This window comes from Jaculus jaculus, chromosome X (genome assembly GCF_020740685.1).
Source record: "Jaculus jaculus isolate mJacJac1 chromosome X, mJacJac1.mat.Y.cur, whole genome shotgun sequence".
NCBI lineage: Eukaryota > Metazoa > Chordata > Mammalia > Rodentia > Dipodidae > Jaculus > Jaculus jaculus.
In genome coordinates, this window is record NC_059125.1 from 66,338,475 (window position 1) to 66,355,503 (window position 17,029).

General features: G+C 40.8%; 1 pseudogene; it reads left to right on the forward strand.

The window, feature by feature from the left end:
- The first annotated feature begins 14,163 nt into the window (after positions 1–14,163).
- LOC123456532 lies at positions 14,164–15,277 on the forward strand (annotated as a pseudogene).
- The last annotated feature ends 1,752 nt before the right edge of the window (positions 15,278–17,029 follow it).

Here is a 17,029-nt window from a genome sequence, read left to right on the forward strand (position 1 = left end):
GCCTCTGAGTCTCTGGCTCTCTGATTTGGTAGCAGTTGATTTTTCTCTGTGTTGGTCTCCTTCCCCCTTGTGCTGCTGTCTGGTTCATCAGGAAAAGAGCACCTTTGCTTGTTTTGCCAATTTTCCTTAGTTTCAGCTGTGGCCTTTTTGAGATATGATGGGGATGCTCTCTTTTTAGGATTTGCTTCTATCTGAAAGGAAAAGCAGAATCTCCAACGGAGAGTAAGCTAGCACCAGGACAAAAGAGATAAGCCTTACTTTTTTTAAAAAAAAAAAATTTATGTTCCATGATTATTAAAAAAAAATCCCATGGTAATTCCCTCCCTCCCCATCCAACACTTTCCCCCTTGAAATTGCATTCTCCATCATATTAAGTACCCTCCTCCCTTCCTTTGTCTTCCCTTTATGTGTCCTTTTTAACTTACTGGCTTCTGCTACTAAGTATTTTGTGTGTGTGTGTGTGTGTGTGTGTGTGTGTGTGTGTGTGTGTGTGTGTATATCTGGCTTTACTTGGGTACCGGAATATTGAACTCGGGCTGGCAGGCTTTGTAAGCAAGTGCCTTTAACCACTGAGCCATGGCCCCAGCCCTTGCATCAGTAATTTCATTAGCAAATAATGACCGTTCAGACACCTTTCTTGTTGTCTTATTGTAACACCTCTCCTTCCTTTTTTTTTTTTTCTTTTCACAGAAAAAATACAGAAAAGAGTTTATTGGTATTTCAAAAATCAAGTGTGTGGAGATAGTGAAGAGCGATGAAGGTGTCATTCCCTGTCAAAATAAATACCCATTCCAGGTGAGCCGGCCGGGTTTTGCGTCGCCGCAGTGCTGGGATTGCCTGCGTGGTTTTGGCTTGATGTGACAGAAGTGTCACGGGCTTTGTGGCAGATTTGGTTGGTTCTTTTGTCACCTTAGCAGTGCTTGAATGGCTTGTACCTTCGTTAAGCATTATTTTCGTCTTGTTTCACTTGTTCGATTCGTCCAGGGCTTACAGTCCCTAGGGCCCAGGATGTATTTGCCACCAGTCACATTTATCGTAGAGCCCTTAGGAATCGAGGCCGGGACTGACCAAATGATGACATTTTTCTCCGAGCTGGAGAAGCAAGGAGGGGGCAAGGGGGAGTTATTTCAAACAGCGATGACTTGGAGAGGCTGCTTGTGAGGAGCAAGTAATGTCAGCACCATGCGGTGATTAACCGGCCTTTCCCCCTTCTGGTGATCCTGTTATGCAAAGGGGATCCTTGTCATCCTCCTGTCCCTCAATGACTTAGGAAGGCCAAGTTCACAGATGGTAAATGACTCATTTGGAGCCATTCCCTGAATGAACAGTGAGCCAAGGAAACACACTCACCTCTCCTCGCTCCCAAGGAGAACAGATATGACCATTTATGGCCACTTAGCATCCATGCCAGGACCCTGGTACCCACATGCCCCAAAGACCTAGGAGGGTAGAGTTGGACCTTGCCATTCAGAGTTGACCTCAGGCTGCCTTGTAATACCCTCACCATTCCCTTTTCTGGGGGAGGGAGCATCCGTGATTTTGCTGGGAGCCTCTAAGTGAATGTACTCTTGCCCAGGCCTGTGGTCTCCCCAGGACCTAAGGCAATCTGCAGAAGTCTGTTTCACGGTGGGATTACAGTAGACTTTTGGTCATTTTACTGTGAAATTATCAGTCATTTTTGGCACATATAATATATTTGTAAGGAGCATCTACCAATGTGAGGGCTCAATAACAACATTTAAAATAGTGACCTCAAATATCCAAGATTTAAAAACTGCATCCTAGTTGGGCATGGCAACATGCCTGTGATCATAGTACTTGGAGACCAGAGGAAAATAGTATGTGTGATCAAAGTAAGAAGTTACCCCAGACTATAAAGCAGAGGCAAGCAGAAACGTTTATATCAAGAAACAACGCTATGTTCCCCCATCCCCATCCAGCCAGGCTGGGAGGGGGTAGAGGCCAGACTGATGTGTATTTGACCAGCACAGGGTAAGAGTTGGAAAGACCCCCACACACCTGGGGTCGCACCAAAAAAGAAGACGGGAAGGGGCTGGAAAATTGCGGCCTTTATAGCATCAGATTCAGGTATGTAAGGGGAAGACCTGATCAGCTAGTAAATTCCATCGGTGGATCTCAGAGCCAGCCCACGCTGAGCTGTTTCCCTTTGACTGTGGGGAGCAAGAAGTGCTGTGGATCAGTTTCAGTCAGGCATGAGTTCCATTTGTTTCTTTTTGGGGGGTGGGGTTGAGGTAGGGTATCGCTCTAGCCTAGGCTGACCTGTAATTCACTCTGTAGTCTCAGGGAAGCCTTGAACTCACAGTGATCCTCCAACTGCTGGAATTAAAGGCGTGCGCCACCATCCCCAGCACAAGTTCCATTTTTGTCAAGAGTTCTGAGCTCTGTTCTTCTGTCAGGATGAGGTGGCTTGTAGGGTGGTATCTCTTGGTTCAATTTGAGCCTCAATCTCTAACTGAAACTGCCTTTAAAAAGCTAGCTTTCTCCTACCCTCCTTCACTTACAGAAGTGACCCTAAGGCCAACTAACCTCATTGGCCTCTTATGTCTGTGTGGCATTCTGTGAGTGAATTTTTTCTTTTCTTTCTTCTTCTTCTTCTTTTTTTTTTTTATAAATTTTTATTAACATTTTCCATGATTATAAAATATATCACATGGTAATTCCCTCCCTCCCCACCCCCACACTTTCCCATTTGAAATTCCATTCTCCATCATATTACCTCCCCATTACAATCATTGTAATTACATATATACAATATCAACCTATTAAGTATCCTCCTCCCTTCCTTTCTCTACCCTTTATGTCTCCTTTTTTTTTTAATTTTTATTAACATTTTCCATGATTATAAAATATATCCCATGGTAATTCCCTCCCTCCCCACCCCCACACTTTCCCATTTGAAATTCCAGTCTCCATCATATTACCTCCCCATTACAATCATTGTAATTACATATATACAATATCAACCTATTAAGTACCCTCCTCCTTTCCTTTCTCCACCCTTTATGTCTCTTTTTTAACTTACTGGCTTCTGCTACTAAGTATTTTCATTCTCATGCAGAAGCCCAATCGTCTATAGCTAGTATCCACATATGAGAGAGAACATGTGGTGCTTGGCTTTCTGGGCCTGGGTTACCTCACTTAGTATAATTCTTTCCAGGTCCATCCATTTTTCTGCAAATTTCATAACTTCATTTTTCTTTACCGCTGAGTAGAACTCCATTGTATAAATGTGCCACATCTTCATTATCCACTCATCAGTTGAGGGACATCTAGGCTGGTTCCATTTCCCAGCTATTATAAATTGAGCAGCAATAAACATGGTTGAGCACGTACTTCTAAGGAAATGAAATAAGTCCTTGGATATATGCCTAGGAGCGCTATAGCTGGGTCATATGGTAGATCAATCTTTAGCTGTTTTAGGAACCTCCACAGTGATTTCCACAATGGCTGGACCAGATTGCATTCCCACCAGCAGCGTAGAAGGGTTCCTCTTTTTCCACATCCCCGCAAACATTTATGCTCATTTGTTTTCATGATGGGGGCCAATCTGACAGGAGTGAGATGGTATCTCAATTGTATTTCCCTGATGGCTAGTGACATAGAACATTTTTTTAGATACTTATATGTCATTCGTATTTCTTCCTTTGAGAATGTTCTATTTAGCCCCGTAGCCCATTTTTTAATTGGCTTGTTTGATTCCTTATTATTTAACTTTTTATAAAATTTTTTCATTTATTTATTTATTTGAGAGCGACAGACACAGAGAGAAAGACAGATAGAGGGAGAGAGAGAGAGAGAATGGGCACGCCAGGGCTTCTGGCCTCTGCAAACGAACTCCAGACGCGTGCGCCCCCTTGTGCATCTGGCTAACATGGGACCTGGGGAAACGAGCCTCGAACCGGGGTCCTTAGGCTTCACAGGCAAGCGGTTAACCGCTAAGCCATCTCTCCAGCCCTATTTAACTTTTCGAGTTCTTTGTATATCCTAGATATTAATCCTCTATCAGATATAAGCTGGCGAAGATTTTTTCCCATTCTGTTGGTTGCCTCTTTGCTTTTTTCACTGTGTCTTTTGCAGAGTAAAATCTTTGTAATTCCATGAGGTCCCAGTGATTAATCTGTGGTTTTATTGCCTGACCAATTGAGGTTGTATTCAGAAAGTTTTTGCCAAGACCAATATGTTGCAGGGCTTCCCCTACTTTTTCCTCTAGCAGTTTCAGAGTTTCAGGTCTGATGTTAAGGTCTTTAATCCATTTGGACTTAATTCTTTTGCATTGTGAGAGAGAAGAATCTATTTTCATCCTTCTGCAGATACATATCCAGTTTTCCCAACACCATTTGCTAAAGAGGCTGTCTTTTCTCCAATGAGTATTTTGGGCATTTTTTATCAAATATCAGGTGGCTATAGCTACTTGGGCTTACATCTGAGTCCTCTATTCTGTTGCACTGATCTTCATGTCTGTTGTTGTGCCAGTACCATGCTGTTTTTGTTACTATGGCTCTGTAGTATAGGTTAAAATCAGGTATGGTGATACCACCAGCCTGATTTTTGTTGCTCAGTAATATTTTAGATATTCGAGGTTTTTTGTGATTCCCAATGAATTTTTGGATTTTTTTTTCTCTTTCACAAAGAATGCTACATCTCACATTTTTAATATCTAACATTTATAAATATAGGCAGAACCTGTTACCAGTCTTGAAAACAATACCAATTAATTTATAAATTAATTAGTTTAACCTAGAAATTGTTAGAAAAGGACAAATAAAACAGTATAAAGTTATAGCACTTGTGTTTGAAAACATCTTTGATTAGTTCAGATACCTGTGTGGGTACCAATTACCCAGAGAACATTGGAAACTGAACCATGGAGCTTGAAAATAGTTTTGTCAGATGAGGACCATTGTTTGAGCATGAGGCTGTACCCTAAAGTAGGAAATGTCTTAAGAGTTAATTTTGTTATAAGCACTGGACTTAAGATGCCTAAAATGAGACAGTGACATCACATATGATAGAGTAGAATCTGGACTCTTCTGAGACAAAACAGCCAGCTAAATATTAATATAACCCTTGACAAATCTTTTTGAAAGAAGAAACATCACTTGACACCAAATGATTTTGGCTTAAACTTGATAGCTATTGATTTCATGTACCACCGAATTTTTTATTAACATAAAACAATTTTATGTTTTACCATGACTTAACTTTGATAAAGCTTAAGCAAGCTATCACAATATATTTGAGCCTGAAAATTAGTTTTTTGTTTCTTAAAAGTTTGCAAACAGTTGAAAAATCTCTAACTTTAGGCTTGGTGTTTAAGTTTAGCCTGGATTTTTTTTTTTTTTTTTTTTTTTTTTTACATCCGCACACCTTTATTTACATACTTTAACATTCTGATCTAAGTACCACTCAAAAAGCATTTAATGAGCATTCTATGTCCCAACATTGAAAAATCCCTTCCCAGTTCCTTCAATCAATTTATCTCACCCCATGATACCCATCTTTCTTATAAGGCTATTAAGAAAAATTACACCAGGGCTGGAGAGATGGCTTAGCGGTTAAGCGCTTGCCTGTGAAGCCTAAGGACCCCGGTTCGAGGCTTGGTTCCCCAGGTCCCACGTTAGCCAGATGCACAAGGGGCGTACGCGTCTGGAGTTCGTTTGCGGAGGCTGGAAGCCCTGCTCGCCCATTCTCTCTCTCTCCCTCTATCTGTCTTTCTCTCTGTGTCTGTCGCTCTCAAATAAATAAAAAAATAAAAATAAAAATAAAAAAAAAGAAAAATTACACCAAATTGATTAACCCTATTACTCATAACAAGAAAGTAGTCTAAAGGCAGTTTTATGCCATTAATACCAATAACACACGTTACAATGATTTTATTAGGAGTAACTAAGACAAATTTTTATTAATGTTTTCCATGATTATAAAAAATATCCCATGGCAATACCCTCCCCCCTTTTCCCCTTTGAAATTCCATTCTCCATTATATCCCCTCCCCTTCTCAATCATTCCGTCTTTTATTTTGACGTCATGATCTTTTCCTCCTCTTATGATGGTCTTGTGCAGGTAGTGTCAGTAACTGTGAGGTCACGGATATCCAGGCCATTCTATGTAAGAGAAGCTTTGTTACTATCTTGAGGCAGGCTGGCCTAGAAGTCAGGTCAGCTGCCTCCTTTTAAGTAACAGGACATTACATTTTTTTTTTATAATACCTGACAAATTATAAGTTACCTCTTCAGAGGGAATTCTGTTTTTTATTTATTTTTTTATTTATTTATTTTCATTTGAGAGAGAGAGAGAATGGGCCTGCCACACTGCCAATAAACTTCAGATGCATGCAACACCTTGTGCATTTGGCTTATGTGGGTCCTGGGGAATGAAACCTGGGTCCTTTGGCTTTGCAGGCAAGCACCTTAACCACCAAGCCAGCTCTTCAGCCCTAATTTTTTTTGGGGGGAAGGATTTCAAGGTAGGGTCTCTCTCTAGCCCAGGCTGATCTGGTATTCTCTATGTAGTCTCAGGCTGACCTCAAACTCACGGAATCCTCCTACCTCTGCCTACTGAATGCTGGGATTAAAAGTGTGCACCACCACACTCAGAAAAACTGATTTTTTAATCAGGTGTTTTGTCCCAGCAAAGAGAAAGGTTAACGAACATAAAAGCCAAGTAGTGGAGAAAAATAAACTACTCAGAAAATAAATATAAATTCTCTCCAAGTAATATTTCACTGAATATACCTCACAAAATACAGAAAATGTAATCGGCCAACTATTCAATAGAAATTTCTATTGAACATGAGCAGCCTAATTGAGAATCATGTACCTCAGGTTAGGACAAGCTTTTTTTTTTTTTCTGCAAACCGCTAAGTATTTTGGAGCCTGCAACCATGTTATTTATAACCACTCAACACTGCCACTGTAAGACAAAAGCAGCCAAAGCAACACAGAAATAAAAAAGCATATTGAATTCCAATTATTAAAAACCTGAGGTGAGTTCAATCTGGATTTCAACACATCAAAGGTTCTATATAGGCAGACAACACTCCAGAGGAAAACTGGCTCAGTCAGGTGATTCCTACATATGCACACAATGTAGTTCAAAGCCTTATTCAAAGTCAATGAAGACAATGATATACAGAAGCCTGATTGGATATAGTCAGCACTTGAGTACATGATCATGTGTTAGCAGCCTGGAGCCTGACTGATGGGAGGTTTAGCTTCTTGATGACAAATTGCTTATAATATACATTATTATTATAAGGTAAGATATACAGAAGCCACTTTGGAGCAAACTTAGCTATCAATTATGGAGAGACTTGGACCAAAGTTAATTTATAACAACTAAAATAATGGACCATTAAATTTGATTTTTTTTGGATTTTTTCAAGGTAGGGTCTCACTCTAGCCCAGGCTGTATGTAGTCTCAGAGTGGCCTCCAACTCTCCGCGATCCTCCTACCTCTGCCTCCCAAATGCTGGGATTAAAGGCGTGTGCCACCACGCCTAGCTTGAATTCTATTTTCATGTGTCACAAAATATTTTTTTCACCAATCATTTACAAGCCAGGAACCTGATTCATAACAAAATCATGTTGAGACAGCTTATTAGTTAAGGCATTTGCACAAGGTGGCACATGCGTATAGAGTTCGTTTGCAATGACTGCACCTTTCTCTCAAAATGATTTTCAAAAAAAAAAATCAGGCGAGAGGCCTCATTTAGTCTGTCACCATGATCAACCTAACAGACAATTTCTCGTCATTGATGATGCCTGAATATCCAAATCTCATAAAACTTACCCCCCCCCAAATAATTTCTCTATCCTTTCTTAGAAGACAAACCTTGTTATTGCCCTTCTGGGGATTGAAGAGAGTAAATATATTACTCTTGCCATAACCAGAAAAACATGCAATTTAAAGGTATACAGGGGCTGAAAGGATGTCTCAACGATTAAAGGCACTTGCTTACAAAGCCTACGGCCTGGGTTCCTCTGGAGTGTTGTCTGCCTATATAGAACCTTTGATGTGTTGAAATCCAGATTGAACTCACCTCAGGTTTTTAATAATTGGAATTCAATATGCTTTTTTATTTCTGTGTTGCTTTGGCTGCTTTTGTCTTACAGTGGCAGAGTTGAGTGGTTAATAAATAACATGGTTGCAGTTTGTGATTGTTTTTCCCAGTAACTGCAAATTGCTGTGTCAGTAATTTGGGCCCTGCAGGGCAACAGAAACTTAATCATATTAATATAATTAATGTCTGTCATGGTGTTACTTGGGTTTGGGCTATTCATTCCCCACTCTGCTTGTAACTTAAGAGGGTCCAATCTCGGGTCCTTATTAGCGGAGTGATGGAAGGGAAGGTACTGTGTCCTAAGCATCATGAGGTGTACTGTTTTGATTCTTTCCCTGACAAAGGAGATTAATTTTTTGATTATGCAGCATCCGAGATTTATTAGTAACAATAGTAAAACCAGGGTTCCAGCCAGGGCTGAAAGCAAGGTTGTTACCAATTTTGATTATGGTGCCTAGCCTTAGCCCTGTCCAAAGAAGTTTGAGGGTCTTGCGGCGGTGGCAATGCATGAAGACCCACTTCCCTGGTTGGTAGTTGTGGGGTGTTGGGGATGGTGATGGTCCAGTCACCCTAAATTTTATTTTCCCTTATGTTTTCCTCTCATGAGGAGACATTCCAATTGCTTTTAGGGGACCGGGATGAAGACATTACATCATTTACTATTTCCTGCTGAACGGGACACAAAGTTGGGACATGTTGCAGTTAGAGAGTCTCTCCCCGAGAGGGGAACTATTATAATGGACCCCAGAATGTGGGAAGATAGTCTTGGAAGAGAACATTGGGTAGAAAGAATAAAACTAAGGAGTTAATGAGAAGTGAGCACACAGTACACTGGTTCTTTTGGAAGTCGATGGAATTCAGGTAGACAGGCTTGGATCATCTCAGGACCATCTGAGGAGGAGCTAGCTGAGATTTTCTTTCAGAACTGTTCATTAAATAGCACGGTAGTATTTGACATGGCTTCCAAACAGAGGAGATTTTAGGAGAGTTATCAGAAACATATGTAACATTTAACCTTGATAATAGAGAGCTACTGGGTATCATTAAAGGCCGTATAAATATATTATTTTGGTCTCAGAATTTATTTATATATTCTAGATTTGAAAATAACCCTTTTGAAATGTACACTTGTTTTTATTTATTATAGAATTAGTACTATGGGGAAAAGATGTCTTAATGTATGTTGTTTTTTCCCCTCTTGGAAATCTCTTGTTGTATTACTTAGCAGTACATTTATATATTTAATGTAGTTTTTATTTTTGGTTATACATTTCTCTCTGAGTATTTATGACCATGGAGATAGCCAAAATTTATTTAAGGATTAATTTTGGAGGTTATTAATGGCTCTCCAAAAAGACTGTAGGGCCCCAGGAGTAGCCCTATAGCTTACTGTGTTTGCTGTCTCTCAGGATGACTCAGGGCCATGCTGCAAAAGTAATTTTCCCTGCTTTGGGAAGTCAGGAGGACTGATTGCTCCTCAAATGTGATTCTCGTCTATCAGACTGTACACCAATTTTGTTTGGGTCTCCATATCCTCCCTGCTCAGGAAAACAGGTGACTTACCAGGGTCCAGTGTACAAGTGTCCCGTCATCTCCAGTGGCCTTATTACCTGGGAGCACAGGCCAAAATATTGGCACATTTTTCTCCGATGATTCCAATTGGCTTTGGCTTCCATGTAGGTGACTAACACACTTAAAAGGAAAGGTACACCAGCTTGAATGTATGTACATATAGAGCACATTTGGTTACTGAAGTGGATTTAGTTAAAGAATGGCACAAGGGCTTCTAAGATCATTTTGTGTCATTTTTAAAGTTTTTGTTGTACTGTGGCAGCATAAGCCATATATCTAAGGTATAGAAAGTAGGCACATCTCACATTTTTTTAAATGTTTTTATTACTTTTCTATTCAGCAAATACAGGCACTTTGGTACCATTATTAAGCTCATCTGTGACCAAACCCCTCTCCAACGGCCCCTCCTTGTTGATGTATATGTGTCGTGCATTGTGGAGTTAGCCCTCAGTTATTGGTACAATAAATGTCTTTACATATCATGACCCAACATGTGGCTCTGACATACTTTCTGCTCCCTGTTCCGCAAAATTTCCCTGAGCTATGTTGGGTTCAGTTTTGGTCTGCTTCAGTGCTGAGGTGTTGGCGGCCTCTGAGGCTCTGGCTCTCTGATTTGGTGGCAGTTGATTTTTCTCTGTGTTGGTCTCCTTCCCCCTTGTGCTGCTATCTGGTTCATCAGGAAAACAGCGACGTTGCTTGTTTTGCCAATTTTCCTTAGTTTCAGTTGTGGCCTTTTTGAGATATGATGGGGATGCTCTCTTCTTAGGATTTGCAACTATCTGAAAAAGAGAAGCAAAATCTCCAACGGAGAGTAAGTTACCACCAGGACAAAAGACATAACCCTTACATTTATAAAAAAATTGTTAAATTTTTATTAACCTTTTCCATGATTATAAAAAAAAAATCCCTTGGTAATTCCCTCCCTCCCCATCCAACACTTTCCCCCTTGAAATTCCATTCTCCATCATATTACCTCCCCATCACAATCAATGTACTTACATATATACAATATCAATCTATTAGGTACCCTCCTCCCTTAGTCCCTCTTCCCTTTATGTCTCCTTTGTAACTTACTGGCCTCTGCTACTAAGTATTTTCATTCTCATGCAGAAGCCTAATCGTCTGTAGCTAGTATCAACATATGAAAGAGAACAAGTGGCGCTTGGCTTTGTGGGCCTGGGTTACCTCACTTAATATAATCCTTTCCAGGTCCATCTAGTTTTCTGCAAAATTCATAACTTCATTTTTCTTTACCGCTGAGTAGAACTCCGTTGTATAAATGTGCCACATCTTCATTATCCACTCATTTGTTGAGTGAAATCTAGGCTGGTTCCATTTCCTAGCTATTATAAATTGAGCAGCAATATACATGGTTGAGCACGTACTTCTAAGGAAATGAAATACGTCCTTGGATATATGCCTAGGAGCGCTATAGCTGGGTCATATGGTAGATCAATCTTTAGCTGTTTTAGGAACCTCCACACTGATTTCCACAATGTTGGACCAGATTGCATTCCCACCAGCAGTGTAGAAGGGATCCTCTTTTTCCACATCCCCGCGAAGATTTATGATCATTTGTTTTCATGATGGGGGCCAATCTGACAGGAGTGTGATGGTATCTCAATGTAGTTTTAATCTGTATTTCCCTGATGGATAGTGACGTAGAACATTTTTTTAGATACTTATATGTCATTCGTGTTTCTTCCTTTGAGAATGTTCTATTTAGCTCCGTAGCCCATTTTTTGATTGGGTTGTTTGATTCCTCATTATTTAACTTCTTTTTAAAATTTTTTTTATTTATTTCTTTAATTGAGAGCGACAGACACAGAGAGAAAGACAGATAGAGGGAGAGAGAGAGAATGGGATCGCCAGGGCTTCCAGCCTCTGCAAAGGAACTCCAGATTCGTGCGCCCCCTTGTGCATCTGGCTAACGTGGGACTTGGGGAAAGGAGCCTCGAACCAGCGTCCTTAGGCTTCACAGGCAAGCGGTTAACCGCTAAGCCATCTCTCCAGCCCTATTATCTTTTCGAGTTCTTTGTATATCCTAGATATTAATCCTCTATCAGATATATAGCTGGCGAAGATTTTTTCCCATTCTTTAGGTTGCCTCTTTGCTTTTTTCACTGTGTAGTTTGCAGAGCAAAATCTTTGTAATTCCATGAGGTCCCAGTGATTAATCTGTGGTTTTATTGCCTGACCAATTGGGGTTGTATTTAGAAAGTTTTTGCCAAGACCAATATGTTGCAGGGCTTCCCCTACTTTTTCCTCTAACAGTTTCAGAGTTTCAGGTCTGATGTTACGGTCTTTAATCCATTTAGACTTAATTCTTGTGCATGGCGAGAGAGAAGAATCTATTTTCATCCTTCTGCAGATATATCCAGTTTTCCCAACACCATTTGCTGAAGAGGCTGTCTTTTCTCCAATGAGTATTTTGGGCATTTATATTGAATATCAGGTGGCTACAGCTACTTGGGCTTACATCTGAGTCCTCTATTCTGTTGCACTGATCTTCATGTCTGTTTTTGTGCCAGTACCATGCTGTTTTTGTTACCATGGCTCTGTAGTATCGGTTAAAATCAGGTATGGTGATACCACCAGCCTGATTTTTGTTGCTCAGTAATATTTTAGATATTCGAGGTTTTTTGTGATTCCCAATGAATTTTTGGATTGTTTTTTCTCTTTCCACGAAGAATGCTACATCTTACATTTTTAATATCGAACATTTATAAATATAGGCAGAACATGTTACCAGTCTTGAAAACAATACTAATTAATTTACAAATTAATTAGTTTAACCTAGAAATTGATCCAAAAGGACAAATGAAACAGTATAAAGTTATAGCACTTGTGTTTGAAAACATCTTTGATTAGTTCAGATACCTGTGTGGGTACCAATTACCCAGAGAACGTTGGAAACAAAACCATGGAGCTTGAAATTAGTTTTGTCAGATGAGGACCATTGTTTGAGCATGAGGCTGTACCCTAAAGTAGGAAATGTCTTAAGAGTTAATTTTTTTATAAGCACTGGACTTAAGATGCCAAAAATGAGACAGTGACATCACATACGATAGAGTAGAATCTGGACTCTTCTGAGACAAAACAGCTAGCTAAATGTTAGTATAACCCTTGACAAATCTTTTTGAAAGAAGAAACATCACTTGACAACCAATAATTTTGGCTTAAACTTGATAGGTATTGATTTCATGTACCACCGAATTTTTTATTAACATAAAACAATTTTATGTTTTACCACGACTTAACTTTGATAAAGCTTAAGCAAGCAATCCCAACATATTTGAGCCTGAAAATTAGTTTTTTGTTTCTTAAAAGTTTGCAAACAGTTGAAAATCTCTAACTTTAGGCATGGTGTTTTGGTTTAGCCTGAATTTTTTTTTTTTTTTTAGATCCGTACACCTTTATTTACATACGTTAACATTCTGATCTAACTACCACTCAAAAAGCATTTAATGAGCATTCTATGTCCCAACATTGAAAAATTCCTTCCCAGTTCCTTCAATCAATTCATCTGCCCTCATAATAACTATCTTTCTTATAAGGCTATTAAGAAAAATTACACCAAAATGGTTAATCCTATTACTCATAACAAGAAAGTAGACTAAAGACAATTCTATGTCATTAATACCAATAACACACTAGATAATGATTTTATTAGGAGTAACTAAGACAATTTTGTTTTTAAAATTTTTTTTAATTTTTTATTTATTTATTTGAGAGTGACAGACACAGAGAGAAATACAGATAGAGGGAGGGAGAGAGAATGAGCGTACCAGGGCTTCCAGCCACTGCAAAAGAACTCCAGATGTGTGTGCCCCCTTGTGCATCTGGCTAACATGGGAACTGGGGAACCGAGCCTCGAAACAGGGTCCTTAGGCTTCACAGGCAAGCGCTTAACCGCTAAGCCATCTCTCCAGCCCCTAAGACAATTTTTTTTATTAATGTTTTCCATGATTATAAAAAATATTCCATGGCCATACCTCCCCCTTTCCCCTTTGAAATTCCATTCTCCATCATATCTCCTCCCCTTCTCAATCAGTCTGTCTTTTATTTTGACGTCATGATCTTTTCCTCCTCTTATGATGGGCTTGTGCGGGTAGTGTCAGGAACTGTGAGGTCACGGATATCCAGGCCATTCCGTGTTAAGAGAATCTTTCTTACTATCTTGAGGCAGGCTGGACTAGAAGTCAGGTCAGCTGCCTCCTTTTAAGTAACAGGACATTACATTTTTATTTAAATACCTGACAAATTATAAGGTACCTCTTTAGAGGAAATTCTGTTGTTTTAAATAATCCTCCATGTAAGTTGAAGTTGATATAGAACAAATATCTGGCTAATGGCCAGATGAGGCAGAGCTGAGAATGGGAGCCGAGCGCAGCATCTGATCCATACACCGATCTCTTCTCCGCGCTCTCTCTCCACCTCACTCTCGCCGCCTGCCCACCTTCCTTCCCGCTGGCCCGCGGCTGCCCAGAATGCCTTCCACCTTGGCCACCTCAGCAAGTACCAACTTGAACAAAGGCATCAAGCAGATGTACATGGTCCAGCCTCATGGCGAGAAAGTCCAAGCCATGTATGTCTGGATGGATGGTACCGTATCAGGGCTGCGCTGCAAGACCCGCAGCCTGGACTGTGAGCCCAAGTGTGTAGAAGAGTTGCCAGAATGGAATTTTGATGGCTCTAGCACTTTCAAGTCTGAAGGCTCCAACAGTGACATGTACCTCCTCCCAGTTGCCATGTTTCGTGACCCTTTCCGCAAGGATCCCAACAAGCTGGTGATCTGTGAAGTTTTCAAGTATAATCGGAAGCCTGCCGAGACCAATTTAAGGCACACCAGTAAGCGGATCATGGACATGGTCAGCAACCAGCACCTCTGGTTTGGAATGGAGTAGGAATACACTCTCATGGGGACGGATGGGCACCCCTTTGGTTGGCCATTCAGTGGCTTCCCTGGGCCCCAAGGCCTGTATTACTGTGGTGTGGGAGCTGACAAAGCCTATGCCAGAGACATCGTGGAGGCTCACTACCGGGCCTGCTTGTATGCTGGAGTCAAGATCACAGGAACAAATGCTGAGGTCATGCCTGCCCAGTGGGAATTCCAAATTGGACCCTGTGAAGGAATCCGCATGGGAGATCACCTGTGGGTGGCCCGCTTTATATTACATCGTGTATGTGAAGACTTTAGCGTGATAGCAATCTTTGACCCTAAGCCCATTCCTGGGAACTGGAACGGCGCAGGCTGCCATACCAACTTCAGCACAAAGGCCATGCGGGAGGAGAATGGCCTGAAGTACATTGAGGAGGCCATTGAGAAACTCAGCAAGCGACAGCAGTACCACATCCGTGCCTACGATCCCAAGGGAGGCCTGGACAATGCCCGCCGCCTGACTGGCTTCCACGAGACCTCCAACATCAACGACTTTTCAGCCGGTGTTGCCAACCGCAGCGCCAGCATCCGCATTCCCTCATCTGTCGTCCAGGAGAAGAGGGGTATTTCGAAGACCGGCGCCTTCTGCCAACTGCGACCCCTTTGCAGTGACAGAGGCCATCATCCGTACGTGTCTTCTCAACGAGACTGGCGACGAGCCCTTCCGGTACAAAACCTAAGGGAACGATGCTTCCAGCGACTGAGCCCTTCCCAGCTCTTCATCCCACTGCAACTCTCCCTCTCCCTGGTGTCTTAATTATCCTCATTACTCAAAAGTGGGATTTCAAGGTCTTTTTATTCCTCATGCCCAGTGAACCTTGCTTTTCCTTGGTCAGGATAGAGGGGTCAAGTTCTTAATCCCCCATGTACCCAGCCCCCGTTTTCTTCCTTTCTAATGTGTGGGTGGGCGCAGGGAAAGGTGGTGACCGCTTCTCTCTGGAGGTGTCCTTGTCTGGTAGATGTCACCTCCGCACAAAGCAGTGTTTGAAGGAGGGGAGAACTTCCTCTAAAAGACAGCTGGAAGGGCAGGCCTGACTACTTAGGATGGCATGTCTCCTTCAGTTCTTAAAATTAAACCAACTCTCACTAGTGGAGGTTAGAAGAAGAGCAAGAACTGGGGGTTAGTTTACCTCTTGTGTTTCTCTTGCTTGGAGCCACCCACACCCTTCACAAACAGCAGCTAGCGACAAGAGATGGCCGTCCTACCTTAAGAGAAGAAAAGGTCTTTACTGCTTGGTCCTCCATGTATAACACAAAGTAAAGTAGTATTTTTATATTTAAATGTAAAAACAAAAAAATTATATAAGGGTTGTGGATATGTGTGTTTTTCTAAAGAAAACAAACATCCTGGTCACTGGGTGCCAAATGTGAGGTAAATTATTTGGTTCAAGGGTCCCCTTTGTAAGTAAAGGAAGTAGCAGTGGGGAGCATAGTACTAGAAAAATTGGTTATTTGGGACTGTTCCTCATTTTACCAGGATTTCCTTGCCCATTTTTTGCAGGCGATAGGTACACATTACTTGCAGTCTCTGAGCCCCGTGTCTAACTCTGGAAGACACACACGCACTTGTCCACACGTGGGTTTAGAAGTATGAGTTGGCTGGTCAACTTTGTTACTGACAAGGGGGTGTTGGGATTATTTTTTGGTGGGATTTTAGCATGTCACTAAAGCAGGCCTTTGGATATATTAAAATATTTTTTATTTTTATTTTTTATTTATTTTTTTTTAAATATTTTATTTTTATTTATTTGAGAAAGAGAGATACAGAAATAGGCAGGGAGAGAGAGAGAGAGAGAATGGGCGCACCAGGGCCTCTGGCCACTGCAAATGAACTCCAGACACATGTGCCTCCTTGTGCATCTGACCTATGTGGGTCCTGGGGAATCAAACCTGGGTCCTTTGGCTTTGCAGGCAAGTTCCTTAACCACTAAGCCATCCCTCCAGCTCTGGATATATTAAATTTTTTAAAGCAAAACAACTTTTATATTTTAATCAGATTTGTAGGGTTTCTAAGTCTAGTTTTACAGAATTGCCTGTTTGCTTCAACTGTCTTTCCACTTGCTTCTTGGCGGAGGTGGGGACAGACCTGGAGTTAAAACACTTGTAATTTTGTATTCTAGTGTCTTGTTCTCCCAGCAAAATGTTCTTGTTTGTTAAAATTCCTAGGGAGTAGTCTTTCCTATCATAATAAACATGCCCCGCCCCGTCAAAAAAAAAAGAAAAAAGCATTTAATGAGCATTCTGTGTCCCAATATTGAAAAATCCCTTCCAAGTTCCTTCAATCAATTCATCTTACCCCATGATAATCATCTTTCTTATAAGGCTATTAAGAAAAATTACACCAAATTGATTAATCCTATTACTCATAACAAGAATGTAGTATAAAGACAATTTTATGCCATTAATACCAATAACACACTTGATAATGATTT